Raw genomic sequence first — 12,671 nt, forward strand, 5'->3', positions numbered from 1 at the left:
GATCCACAGGTTACTCAGTTGGCTGCCAAAACAAAACTTAACTCTCTTTAAAAGAAGACAACAAAATCCAGTCACTAAGCAATGTCTAGCATACAATAAAGAATTACTAGACGTGTGAAAATGTGATCTACAGCCACGAGAAAAATGAGTCAATACAACAGAAACAACAAAGATGATAAAACTATTAGAACAATTTAAACAGTTATTTTTAAAAAGTCAAGGATTTAATGGGAATATAATGAGAGTATGGAATATATAAGAAGAAAAACCAGGATGCCTGGGTGGCTCAGTTGGTTAAGCATCAGCCTTCGGCTCGGGTCATGATCCCAGAGTCCTAGGATCAAGTCCCACATTGGACTCCTTGCTCAGCTGGGAACCCGCTTCTCCCTCTGCCTGGTTGGGCTCTCTCTCCCCCTCTCTCTAACAAATAAATAAATAAAATCTTAAAAGAAGAAGAACAACAACAACCACCACCAAATAGAATTTCTGAAATTGAAAAATACACATTTGAAATGAAAATTTCATTAGCTGGGATTAATACCAAAATAGACACCAAAGAAGATAAAAATAGGCAAACATGAAGACATTGGATTTGAATACATAGGATAACAACAATGTGAAGCAGAAAGAAAAAAGCCTTTTAAAAAATGAACAGACTCTCGGTGACCTGTGGAACAGTATCAAGCAGTCTAACACATATACAAATGGAAACAAATAAGGAAGTGGAGGAGGGGCTTTTTTTTGGAAAATAATGATCCAAAGCATTCCAGATTTGATGAAAAATGTCCACCCATACATAGAAGAATCTCAAAAACCCCAAACAGGATAAGTATAAATAAATCATACTTAAGTAGCTGAAAACAAGTGATGCAGCAAATATTTATTTATTTATTTATTTATTTATTTATTTATCAGCACACTACAACATTACATATAGAGATTACAAGATAATAGTTAATGCTGACTTCTAGTCAGAAACAATGTGATCAGGAAGAAAATGGATTAACATCTTTGAATGCTGAAAAAAAAATGTCAATTTCTAATTCTATGTCCAACAAGGTAATCTTCAAAACTGTTTGTCTGACTCTGTCTTTATTTTACTTTAATTTTGAAGGTTACCTTTGCTGGATATAGAATTATAGGTTGACCGTTTTTTCTTTCAGCATTTCAGATAATATGTCACTAGCAGACCATCATGTCAAGAAATGGTAAAAGAGGGGGTGCCTGTGTGGCACAGCGGTTAAGCGTCTGCCTTCAGCTCAGGGCGTGATCCCGGTGTTATGGGATCGAGCCCCACACCAGGCTCCTCCGCTAGGAGCCTGCTTCTTCCTCTCCCACTCCCCCTGCTTGTGTTCCCTCTCTCGCTGGCTGTCTCTCTCTCTGTCGAATAAATAAATAAAATCTTAAAAAAAAAAAGAAAAAGAAATGGTAAAAGAAGTTCTACAGCTAAAGGATATGACACTAAATGGAAATCTGATTAACTCAAAAGAGGGAAGAGATGTGGAAAAGGTAAATAGTTTGATAAATATAAGCTCTCCTTTTTTTTAAAAAAGTTTCCTTAAAAGATATTTGACATTTTAAAGCAAAATTTGAGTTTATAACATATATAGAAGTAAATTATGTGGTAACAATTGTCCAAAGCACATGAAGAGGTAAAAAGGAAGTATTGTAGTGTACTATTATGCATACACAATGTATGGTTCTTACATTGTACATAAAATCGTTTAATTTCACTTGGAGCCAGTCTGTGATAAGTAAGATGCACAAAATAAACCCTAGAACATGACTAAAAATAAAATGAAAAAGTGTACTTAATCAGCAAATATAGAGTAGAATAATAAAAATACTTAATTGAAAAGAAGACAGGAGAGAGGAACAAAAGAACAATGAATATGGGACAAAAAGAAAACAAATAGCAATATGGTAGACTTAAATACAACCATATCAATAATTACTTTAACTATAAATGGTCTAAACACTCAAAGGCAGAGATTATCAAACTGGATAAAGAAGCAAGATAAAATTATATGCTGTTTAAGAAACACTTTAAATATAAAAACACATATAGGTTAAAAGGAAAAAAGAAAAATATATATCATTCAAATATGCATAAGAAACCTGAAGTAGCTACATTAATATCATACAATGTAGAGAATAGTATTGCAGATAAACAGGACTATTACATAATGATGAGAGGATCACTCCATCAAGAAGACATAAAAATTATATGCACTTAATAACACAGATTCAAAATGTATGAAACAAAAATTAACTAAAAGGATGGGGCGCCTGGGTGGCGCAGTCATTAAGCATCTGCCTTCGGCTCAGGGCATGATCCCGGTGATCTGGGATTGAGCCCCACATCAGGGTCCTCCGCTGGGAGCCTGCTTCTTCCTCTCCCACTCCCCCTGCTTGTGTTCCCTCTCTTGCTGGCTGTCTCTGTCAAATAAATAAATAAAATCTTTTAAAAAAATTAACTAAAAGGAGAGAGATATAAAATTACAATCATAGTTGGAAATTTCTATATTCCTCTCTCAATAATTGATAATGTAAGAAAACAGAATATCAGTAAGGATACAGAGAACTTCAACAGTATTATCAACCATTTTGACATAATTGACATAGAACATTACACTTAATAAAAGAATACACCATCTTTTTTTTAATATTTATTCATTCATTCATTCATTCATTCAAGAGAAAGTGTGTGTGTGCCATGTGAACAGGGGGAGGGGAAAGGAGGAGGAGAGGAAAAGGGAGAGAAGCCCAAGCAAACTCCATGCTGAGTGGGGAGCCCAGCCCGGGGCTGGATCCCATGACCCTGAAACCATGACCTGAGCCAAAAACCAAGAGTCCAACACAACTAACTGAGCCACCCAGATGCCCCAGAATACACAGTCTTTTCAAATGCATATGGATTGTTCACCAAAATAGACTATTTGCTGTTATATAACAGAAGTCTCAATAAATTTTAAGGATTGAAGTCATAGATGTTTTCTAACCACAAAATATTAAATTAAAAATTAATAACAATATCTATTCATAAATTTTTAGAAATTAAATAATACAGTTTTAAATAATCCATGAGCAAAGAAGAAATTAGATTAAAAGATTAGATAATGTGTTGAACTGAGTAATAATGGAAATCCAACACACTCAATTATTGGTACACAACTAATGTGAAGTTGAGTGCATCTAAATAGTGCTTAGAGAAAGCTAAGAACTTTCAGTGCATGTATTTAGAAAAGAAGGAAAGTCTAAAGTCAGTGATCTAGGCTACCACCTTAAGAAGTTAGAAAAAGAAGAGCAAATTAAACCCAAAGGAAGAAAAAGGAAGGAAATAATATAAATAAGAGTGGAAATCAATAAAGTTAAAAATGGACAAATAGGTTCACCTGGCTGGCTCAGTCAGGAGAGCATGCGACTCTTGATCTTGGGGTCATAAGTTTGAGCCCCATGTTGGGTGTAGAGATTAATAAAAAAATATAAGTAAACTTTTAAAAATGGACAAATAATAGAGAAAGTCAATGAAATTACAACCAGATTCTTTGAAAACCTCAATAAAACATATAAACTCATAGTTAAACTGATCACAAAAAAAGAATGATGACACAATTACCAACATTAGGTATAAAAGCAGAGTCATCATTAAAGATCCTACAGACATTAAAAGAATAATAAGGAAATATAGAGACTTTGATGCCAATAAATTTGAAAATTCGGATGAACTGGACAAACTCCTTGAAAAATACAAAGTATCATGACCCAGGAAAAAATAGAAAGTCTGAATAGTCCTCCATCTGTTTTTGAAATTTTTGTTAATTAATAACTTTTAAAACTTCTAACAGAGAAAATTCCAAACCAAGTTAGCTTCACTGGGAACCTTCTATCAAACACTTATGGAAGAAATCATTCGTAAGTATACAGAAATTCTTTCACAAAATAGAGAAGGAGGAAATACTTCCCAACTCATTTTATGAGGCCAATACATTAACCTGTTAATGAAACCAAACAAAGACATTACAAGAAAACTCCAGACTGCTATACCTCATTAACATAGATGTATAAGTCTTCAACAAAATATTAGCAAATTCACTCCAACTATAGATGACCAAATGAGGTTTCCCCAGAAATTCGAGTTGGTTTATCATTTCAAAATTAAACAGTGTAGGGTGCCTGGGTGGCTCAGCTGTTAAGCATCTGCCTTTGGCTCAGGTCATGATCCCAGGGTCCTGGGATGGAGCCCCGCATCAGGCTCCCAGCTCGGCGGGAAGCCTGCTTCTCCCTCTCACACTCCTCTTGTGTTCCCTCTCTCACTGTGTCTCTCTCTGTCAAATAAATAAATAAAATCTTTTAAAAAGATTAAACAATGTAATTCACTCTATTAACAGAATAGAAAAGAAAAATCCATATGACCATCTAAATAGATGCAAATAAAAAAGCTTTGACAAAATTCATCATTCATTCATGAAAAGAAAATTCTCAACAAACTAGGACTATAAAGGAACTTCTTCAACCCAATAAAGGGCATCTCATGAAGCTATAGGCAACATCACACTTAATCATGAAAGATAGGAAGCTTTCCTCTTAAGATAGGAATAACATATCTTAGTCAATGCAATAAGGCAAGAAAATGAAATTTATTTTTTTTTAATTTGAGTATAGTTGACACATGATGTTACATTAGTTTCCGGTGTACAACATAGTGATTCCACACCTCTATATGTTATGCTGTGCTCATCACAAGTGTAGCTACCGTCCCCAAGCATGCAATGCTATAATGATACCATTGACTATATTCCCTACGTTGCACCTTTCATTCCATAACTGGAAGCCCGTATGTCCCACTCCCCTTCATTTATTTTGCCCATTTCCCCTTCTCTTCTGGGGAAAATGAAATTTTAAAAAAGCTTGTATAGGAAGAAGAAAATATGTCTTTCTTCAAAGATGACATAATAGTATACATCTTAAAAATCCTAAGGAATGTCCAAAAGCCTTCTAGAAATAATAAATAAATTTAGTAAAGCCTCAGAGTGTAATCTCAATGTAAAAACAAAAAAACAAAAAAACAAAAAAAAGGTTTTCTCTGGATACTAGCAGCAAAGAATTAAAGAGAAAAAAATTTTTAATTGGTAATAGCACTTAAAACCATGAAATTCTATAGGCCTAACTTTAACAAAAGATTTGCAAGACCTTATACTTAAAACTACAAAACGTTGTTGAAACAAATTAAAGACCTAAGTAAGTGGAGAAGTGGAATATGCCTCATCCCATGTTCATAGGTTGGAAACTATTTAATATTGCTAAAATGTCAGTTCTCTGCAGGTGGGTCTACAGATTCAAAACAATCCCAACAGAAATGTCAGTAGGCATTTTTGCTTGGGTTGAAGTTGACAAGCTGATTCTAAAATTTATATGGCAGTATGAAGGCCTAGAACATCCAAAACGATTTTGAAAAAAAGATGAGAAAAGTTGTAGGACTTTACTAAGTGATACCGAGACTTTCAGTAAAACTATAGTAATCAAGACCATGGGGTGCTGGTGTCAGGACAGATCAGTAGATCTAGATTCTGAAGTGTACATCAGAACAGAGGTCCAGAAATAGACCCTCACTTTTATGGTTACTTGATTTTTGACACAGTGGTTAGGGTTATTTGAGTGAGAAAATGACAGTCTTTACAGGAAATGGCGTCAGAACAATTGGACACCCCTACAAAAAAAATGAGCTTTAACCCTTACCTCACAAACTACACAAAAATTCATTTGGAACAGATTGATAGATCTAAACATAAACCATTTGATTATAAAACTTCTAGGAATAAATATAGGAGAAAAGCTTTGTGAACTTGGGATAGACAACAATGTTAGACAAGACACTTTTTTTGTAGAAAAAGAGAAATTTGGTAAATTAGACTTTATCAAAATGAAAAAAAACTTCTGCTGTCTGAAAGACGCTGTTTAGAAAATAAAAATCCAAGACATAAACTGAGAGAAAAAAAAAATTTTTTTTTAAAGTAGGCCCCACACCCAGCATGGAGCCCAGCGTGCGGCTTGAACTCATGACCCTCATGTCAAGACATGAGCTGAGATCCAGAGTTGGATGCTCAACTGACTGAGCCACCCAGGTGCCCCGAGAAAATATTCTCCATACACATTTCTTAAAAAGGGCTTGTATAATTTCTTACAGAGGACTCAATAAGAAGAAGAAAAGAGAAAGGAAAACATATATACATGACCAAGACTTGTACACAAATGTTCGCGGCAGCTTTATTCGTAATAGCCCCAAACTGGAAATAACCTAAGTATCTAACAACAGATTAGTGAAATACACACACACACACACACACACACACACACACACACACACACTATGGTATATCCATACAATTGAACACTACTCAGCAATAAAAGGGATAAACTCCAGTATGCGTGATAGCGTGGATAAATCTCAAAAGCAGGATACTGGGCAAAAGCAGCCAGGGGAATATGCCATATTATTCCAATGAAATTTAGAAAAGGTAAATCTCATCTATAGTGACAAAAACAGATTAGTCATTGCCTGGGACCCAAGGGTAGGAAGACAGAGTGTCTGGGCAGGGGTGAGGGAACATTCTATACATTCTGTGGGCGGCATGGTTACAAGGTCGCATACATATGTCAAAAGGCATCAGATTCTACATTTAGAATGGCTGCATGTTGGGGCGCCTGGGTGGCTCCGTCAGTTGAGTGTCCAACTCTTGGTTTCAGCTCAGGTCATGATCTCAGGGTCATGAGACTGATCCCCGCATCGGGCTCTGCGCTTGGCACGGAGTCTGCTTGAGATTCTCTCTCCCTCTCCCTCCTACTCACTCTCTCTCAAATAATAAATAAATAAATAAATAAATAAATAAAATCTTAAAAAAATAGAATGGTGCATTTATTGTGTGTAAATTATGCCTCAATGAATTTGAATTAAGAAGAAAAATATAGGAAAATATTTTTATGTCAGTGAGGGTAGAGAAAGATTTTTTTTGAATAAAATGTAAAAATTATAAACCACAAAGGAAAAGGAGAATTCTACTACATTAAAATTCAAAACCTCTGCACATCAAAAGACACCACCAGCAATGTTTAAAAAGAAAAAAAAAAAACAGTCCACAGACTGGGAGAAGATATTTATAACCCATATAACTGAAAAAAGATTAGTATCCAGAGTATTTCACGAACTGATACAAATCAATAAGAAAATTACAAGTCATCTAATAGAAAAATGGCCAGGATATCATCAGGCAAATCATAGGTGAGAAAAACTGGGTAGTCCATAAATCTGTGAAGAGATAGCAAGCTCTCTATTAGACAGGAAGATATAAATAAGAATGGCACAATGTGATCATGTGGTAACTCCAACTGTCGGCAAGGACATGGGGAAATGGGAACGCTTCGTGTTCCCAGTGGGAGTGTGTCTTCCTAGAGTAATTCGGAGATGAATTTGGCAGGAGTAGGGAAGTCGAAGGTACGCTTCCCATCACCTACCAGTTCCCCATTTCACTGAATACCCCAGAGTCTTCAAGTCTAGGTGCGAAAGGAGACATTAAAATATGTTGAGCCCAGCATTGTTTATTAGTCCCAAAGTGGCAATGTCATAGATTTCCATGACTTGAGCAGTGGATAACTAAAACGTAGTCTCATCATATAATGGAATAAAGTCAGTCATTAAAACGAATAACGTGCATCTATATAGGTCGACATGACAAGACCTAGAACGTCTATATATCTTTATATTAAATATCCACATTTAGAGAGAAAGAGGGAGTAAAACAGCAAGCTACAAAAAGACACCTACTGCCCAGAAAGGGAGGTGCTTAGCAGGACCCTAAGGGAGGGGTCCCCACTGTATGGAGATAGAAGGGGGCAGTGCTGGGGTGAAGAGCTTCAAGCTGCCTGCAGATAAGGCATCTCCCGGACTCTAGGACTCTCCGACAGAGACCCAATACAAGCTTTCTATCAGCAGTACAGGCCTTTTGAACGTGTAGGTTGCTGCTGGCCGTCCCCGGCACCCTTGGCGATAAGATATGCACAAGCGCTCGAAAGCATCCCACAGCCTGAGCGCTGCAGAATTCAAGATGAGAAGCCCCCAGGGCCGCCAGCACCAGCCCACATCACAACTTGCCTTGTTTTTCTTCTCCACTACCATTCCACTCACTTTGGCTCCACGGACTTGCTTTGAGGTTTGGCATTTTTCACATTTTTAATATGAACTCAGATGCTTAAGACAGCAGCAAAAAAATCCTTAAAAAAAAAAAAAGACACTTCCAAAATCTACTGCCTCATTTTCCCACCTGTCCTTTGGCTCCAAAAAGGACATCTGTGTAAGAGTAGCTTGTAGGTTGTAAGTTGTAGGTTGTAACCTCTTCCGTTAATGAAGAGAGGGAACCCTGCTTCCTCTTTCTCCTGCAAGCCAACCTCCGTAATCCCAAACCTTTGTGCAGAAGCAGCCCTGCTGTGATTTCCACCTTGCGACTTCGGATCCCCTGCTTGAGACAGGCTGGGGTGTGGGAAGGTGGGAGGCGGATGGGTCAGAGATTTGTCTCTGACCACGACCCTACCTGAGACTGTCTTTGTCTGTCTTCCGTGGAGAGTTTAAGAAACATTAGTATCTGAGCTGGACAGGATCAACGACACTGTTGAAGGCTCTTCTTGTATGAAATAGAGAACACTGCCAAGAGTGGGAACCGCTTCCCTGCCTTCCTGAGAGAGCCTAATACGCTCCTTCCGTCCTTCCGACCCCCTCCACCTGGCTCTCTGCCCTCGGGGCTGGCCTGTGCAGGCCACAGGAAGGGGCTCCTTTGCCTCTGGTTTCTGGTTGGGGCCAGCCCCTGGGGTCCTCCTGCTCAAGACTGGAATGAGAAAGGAGAATGCGGAGGGCATGTATTCCCTCCGGGGCCACCCTCGTTGAAGGTCACTGCCCAGACCGGCTATCACACAGCCCTCCTTTTTCCTGCCTGCTCACACCCGACTCTTGTGACAACATCCTAAAAGTGAAAGAAACCTGCAGTGCAATTTTCTTAGCAATCTCTCCTCTTCTCTTTCTCTGTGTTAGGGAAAAAACCGCCATCCTTCCCCCTCCTGTGTCTCTCTCCTGTGCTTTCACACGGAACACTTCACTGCTGACACTTCCAATCGCCAAATGTGTGTGCGTGTGCGTCGTGTTTCTGTGTGTGTGTGTGTGTGTGTGTGTGTGTGTGTGTGTGTGTGTGGCGGTGGGGGGGGGGGGTCCCCACACCAACCAGTCCTGCCACACCAGCTGGGTGTCCTACAATTGAACTCCACTCTGGCACTTTCTACCTGGAGAGAGCACCAGATCCCAGAAGTGAAGGGCTCCGTCCCACAAGGGTGCCCCCCACTTCAGGTGCAAATCACAGGTCCAGGTAGCCCCCTGTGCATCAGACCCATCGGCTATAAATCAGAAGTTCCCATGACCGCCCCCCTCCCCTGGATTTAATTAATTTACTAGAATGGCTCACAGAACTCAGGAAAACAGTTCTTCACAATTACTCAGTTTATAAAAGGATCATATGATCAAGGACACCAATGAACAGCCGGACGAAGAGTTACATGGGGTGAGGTCTGCAAGGGCCCCCAGCCCAGGAGCTTCTGTCCCCGTGGAGCTGGGGTACGCCACCCACCCGATACATAGATGTGTTCACCAACCTGGAAACTCTCCAAACGCTGTACTTTCAGGGATTTTTATGGAAGCTTCAACATATAAGCACAATCGATCATTAATTCCATTTTCAAGAGAGTGGGGGTGGGGGTGGGACTGAAAATGCCAAGCTTCTGACCACGGCTTTGTCCTCCTGGTGACTAGCCCTCATCGGGGAGACCACCCGGAGTTGCCTCATTAGAACAAAGGCCACCCCATCACCCAGGCGATGACCAGGGTTTCCGGAGCCCTGTGCCAGGAACTGAGAGGGCAGAGACCAATTTGTATGCTTTATTACCTATTTCTGTCTCCCTCTGCTCGTTCATTCAGAGCATCTGTTTATGCGGCCCTGACGAGGCACCAGCGTGGGTGACGGGTCGCTGGACGCAGCCCTGCCTCCACGGGGGATGTGGTGGGCAGGTCGCAGAGCTGCGTGTGCCCCGAGCGGAGCGTTTCTGACCGCCGGGCCGTCTCAAAGCCGGCCTCTGCGTCTTTCTCTACCACAGAGTAAGGACTAAATGGGAAAAGTGACTGACGACCCCTCGGCATTCCTGAGTAACATCAGTCATTCGGGATTTCCTGAGCACTGGCCTCACACGAAAACCGTGTCGAGGGCCTCGGCGTGGGGACGGGTGCACAAGGTGGGGGACAACCCTTTTCCTCCTTGGTGAAGATTACCGTCTGTTGGGGGACGTCAGGTGAGTGGGGCCGTCTGATGGGGAAGGATTTCGTAGGGATTCCCAGGGAGAGTAGGGGAGGCTGCAGAGGAGAGATTTCACAAGTGCTCTTTGCACATGGGAGGAGACTCCTTAGGGAAAGGCCATGCAAGTGGCTTTACAAAACATGATATACATTACTGCTGGCCTCCTCAGTCATCCGGTGACGAATCGGTTCCAGACAAGGCATTCAGCGGCCAGGAAATCACCACCTGTTTCCCAGGAGCCTTGGGAACAGCTCCATTCGAAGGACCTGTGAGCAGGCCCAGGACTGAAGGGTGCAGGGCGCCTGGTGCCTTTGTGGGAGAGCTCCGTCCCCTCTTTCCTCCCGTGAAAGCCAACGACAGAACCCACAATCACAAACCAACAACCCCATACACTGTGTCACCTTCGCCCCCGCTGCGGGCCTGAGAGGGACCCTGCCCTGAGGGCTCTCAGCCTGCAGCCAGCCTGAAACCCACATCGAAGGGGCGGAAAGAAGGTGCAGGGGCTGATCCCACCCAGCGGAGGTGCTCCGTGGGCAGAGACAGAGCCGGGCCCCGAGGCTGAGTGGAGGTGGAGAGGGGGCCACGAGGATGCAGGTGCTGACACACAGTGAGTATGAGCGGGGTCCCAGGTGCTGTGCTAAGGGCCCCACGTGACCCATGGCACTCAGTCCTCCCTGAGTCCTGTGGGGTAGACACCACCATCCCCACTTACAGGAGAGGAGACCAAAGGTGAAACGGGTAAGCGACCTGCCTGCAGGGACCTGGGAATGGGTATTTGCTCCATGGTGGGGGACAGGCTTGAGAGCAGGAGGACACAGCATGGGGGACAGCCATGGGGTGCTAAGGGGTGGGGCAGCACAGACCAGGTTTGAGGAGAGGCAGGAAGTCAGTTGGGCTGGAGCAGAGGCTTGGTGAGGGGTGTTGAGAGACAGGGGAAGCCCCATGGTGAGAGCTTCCTGGGGCAGGCTGAGAGGTCAGGGCTGGAGGGGGGAGGCGGGAGGGAGGGTGGGGTGAGGACAGCCCCACAGGCTAGGGTGCTTCAGGCAGAAGCACAACCCCTAACATCCCCTTTTCATTCACATAAAGCTGGGTTTGTTTCCATTTATCTGCTTGACTTTTCAGCCAAGATGCTGTTAGAAAAACATATTGCTCTAATTTAACCCACATGTGCATCCCCAGGACAGAGTCTAAATGGAAACGTCAGGTCCTGAGTCTTTGGCCTTGTGGATGTGGCAGGGAAGGGCCGTGGCCTCAGAACGGCCCTGACCCTCCTTCCAGCGACCCTCCTAAAGCAAGTCCCCACCCCACCCACGTCCCAGGGCAGGGAGGAGGGGGTGCCCTGAGAAAGGTGGCTGGCAAGGTAGCTTCCTCGGCCTGCTTCCTGCCGCTGCCCCGAGCCGGCGGTGGGTGTGGGGAGAGGAGGTGGCCAGCAGGCATGGGGTAGGGATGGGGCCTGTGCAAGAGGGGCCTTCGACCCCCTTCCCCAGGTCTCAAAACTCCGAAGCAAGCAGAGGTGGCAGGAGGGGGTTTATCTAATCATATGGGGGAGATGCTGCCTGCAGGACCAAAACCAGGGGCACGCCAGGCCCAGGGCTCCGCGATGCGGCACAAGAACACAAGGGATCCCGCCTGAACGCCTGCTGCGCGTGATCGGCTTGGTTTTGGAAACTTGTCTTGCGGCCCCACCTCGCTGGCCGCTGGCCAGGAGGGAACAAAGCCAGCGAGCTCATTTCAATACTCTCCACCAATTCTGCTCCCGCCCCATAACTTATTTTGAACGCAATTATATTATTTGGAGGAACTGATTTCCAAAACTTAGAAAATAAGACCAATCTCACATAGATGTTACTCCGGCCGGGGATTGGAGACACAGCACCGAAGGGTAGAGCTGAAACGTCTCACTTTGACTCGAGGCCCCAGCGCCTTCTCGGCGGCTTACAAGTCAAGTTCTTGGTGAATTCATTCACGTGGAGACGCTGATCTTCCTTCCCCAAGCTTGCCACCCCCAGCGTGCCTCCGTCGACAGCAAAACTCGCTGTCCGCTTGCTCTGGCCTTGATTTCCTAGCAGAGGCGCTTCTAAATGAGGAACCTGACGTCTTAGGCGGTGCTGGAGGGAGTGTTGACGCAAGCACCTTACATCTGCGACCCTCGGGGGACCCCTCTCGCCCTTGTGGCTTCCAAGAGCTGAGCCCCCAGAGCCTTTGGCGGCAGGGAAGGGCCAGGAGCAGCCCTCGGAACCCACCTGGATGGCACCTCAAAGGATGCTGCTGGAAAGAAGGGATTGG

The 12,671-nt window shown here is 43.2% G+C and overlaps 1 long non-coding RNA gene across 1 annotated transcript in view; it reads right to left on the reverse strand.

Annotated features, from left to right (window-relative positions):
• Positions 1 to 920: 920 nt before the first annotated feature.
• The window catches only part of LOC148108247 (uncharacterized), a 226,941-nt gene continuing 215,190 nt past the window's right edge, over positions 921 to 12,671 (reverse strand). Inside the window, exon 4 of the long non-coding RNA XR_015720854.1 lies at positions 921 to 2,439. This is a non-coding gene — a long non-coding RNA (uncharacterized LOC148108247). The remainder of the gene's footprint in view (positions 2,440 to 12,671) is intronic.

Source organism: Ursus americanus, chromosome 21 (genome assembly GCF_024610735.1).
Source record: "Ursus americanus isolate L20-20 chromosome 21, mUrsAme1.1.p, whole genome shotgun sequence".
NCBI classification, from domain to species: Eukaryota; Metazoa; Chordata; class Mammalia; order Carnivora; family Ursidae; genus Ursus; species Ursus americanus.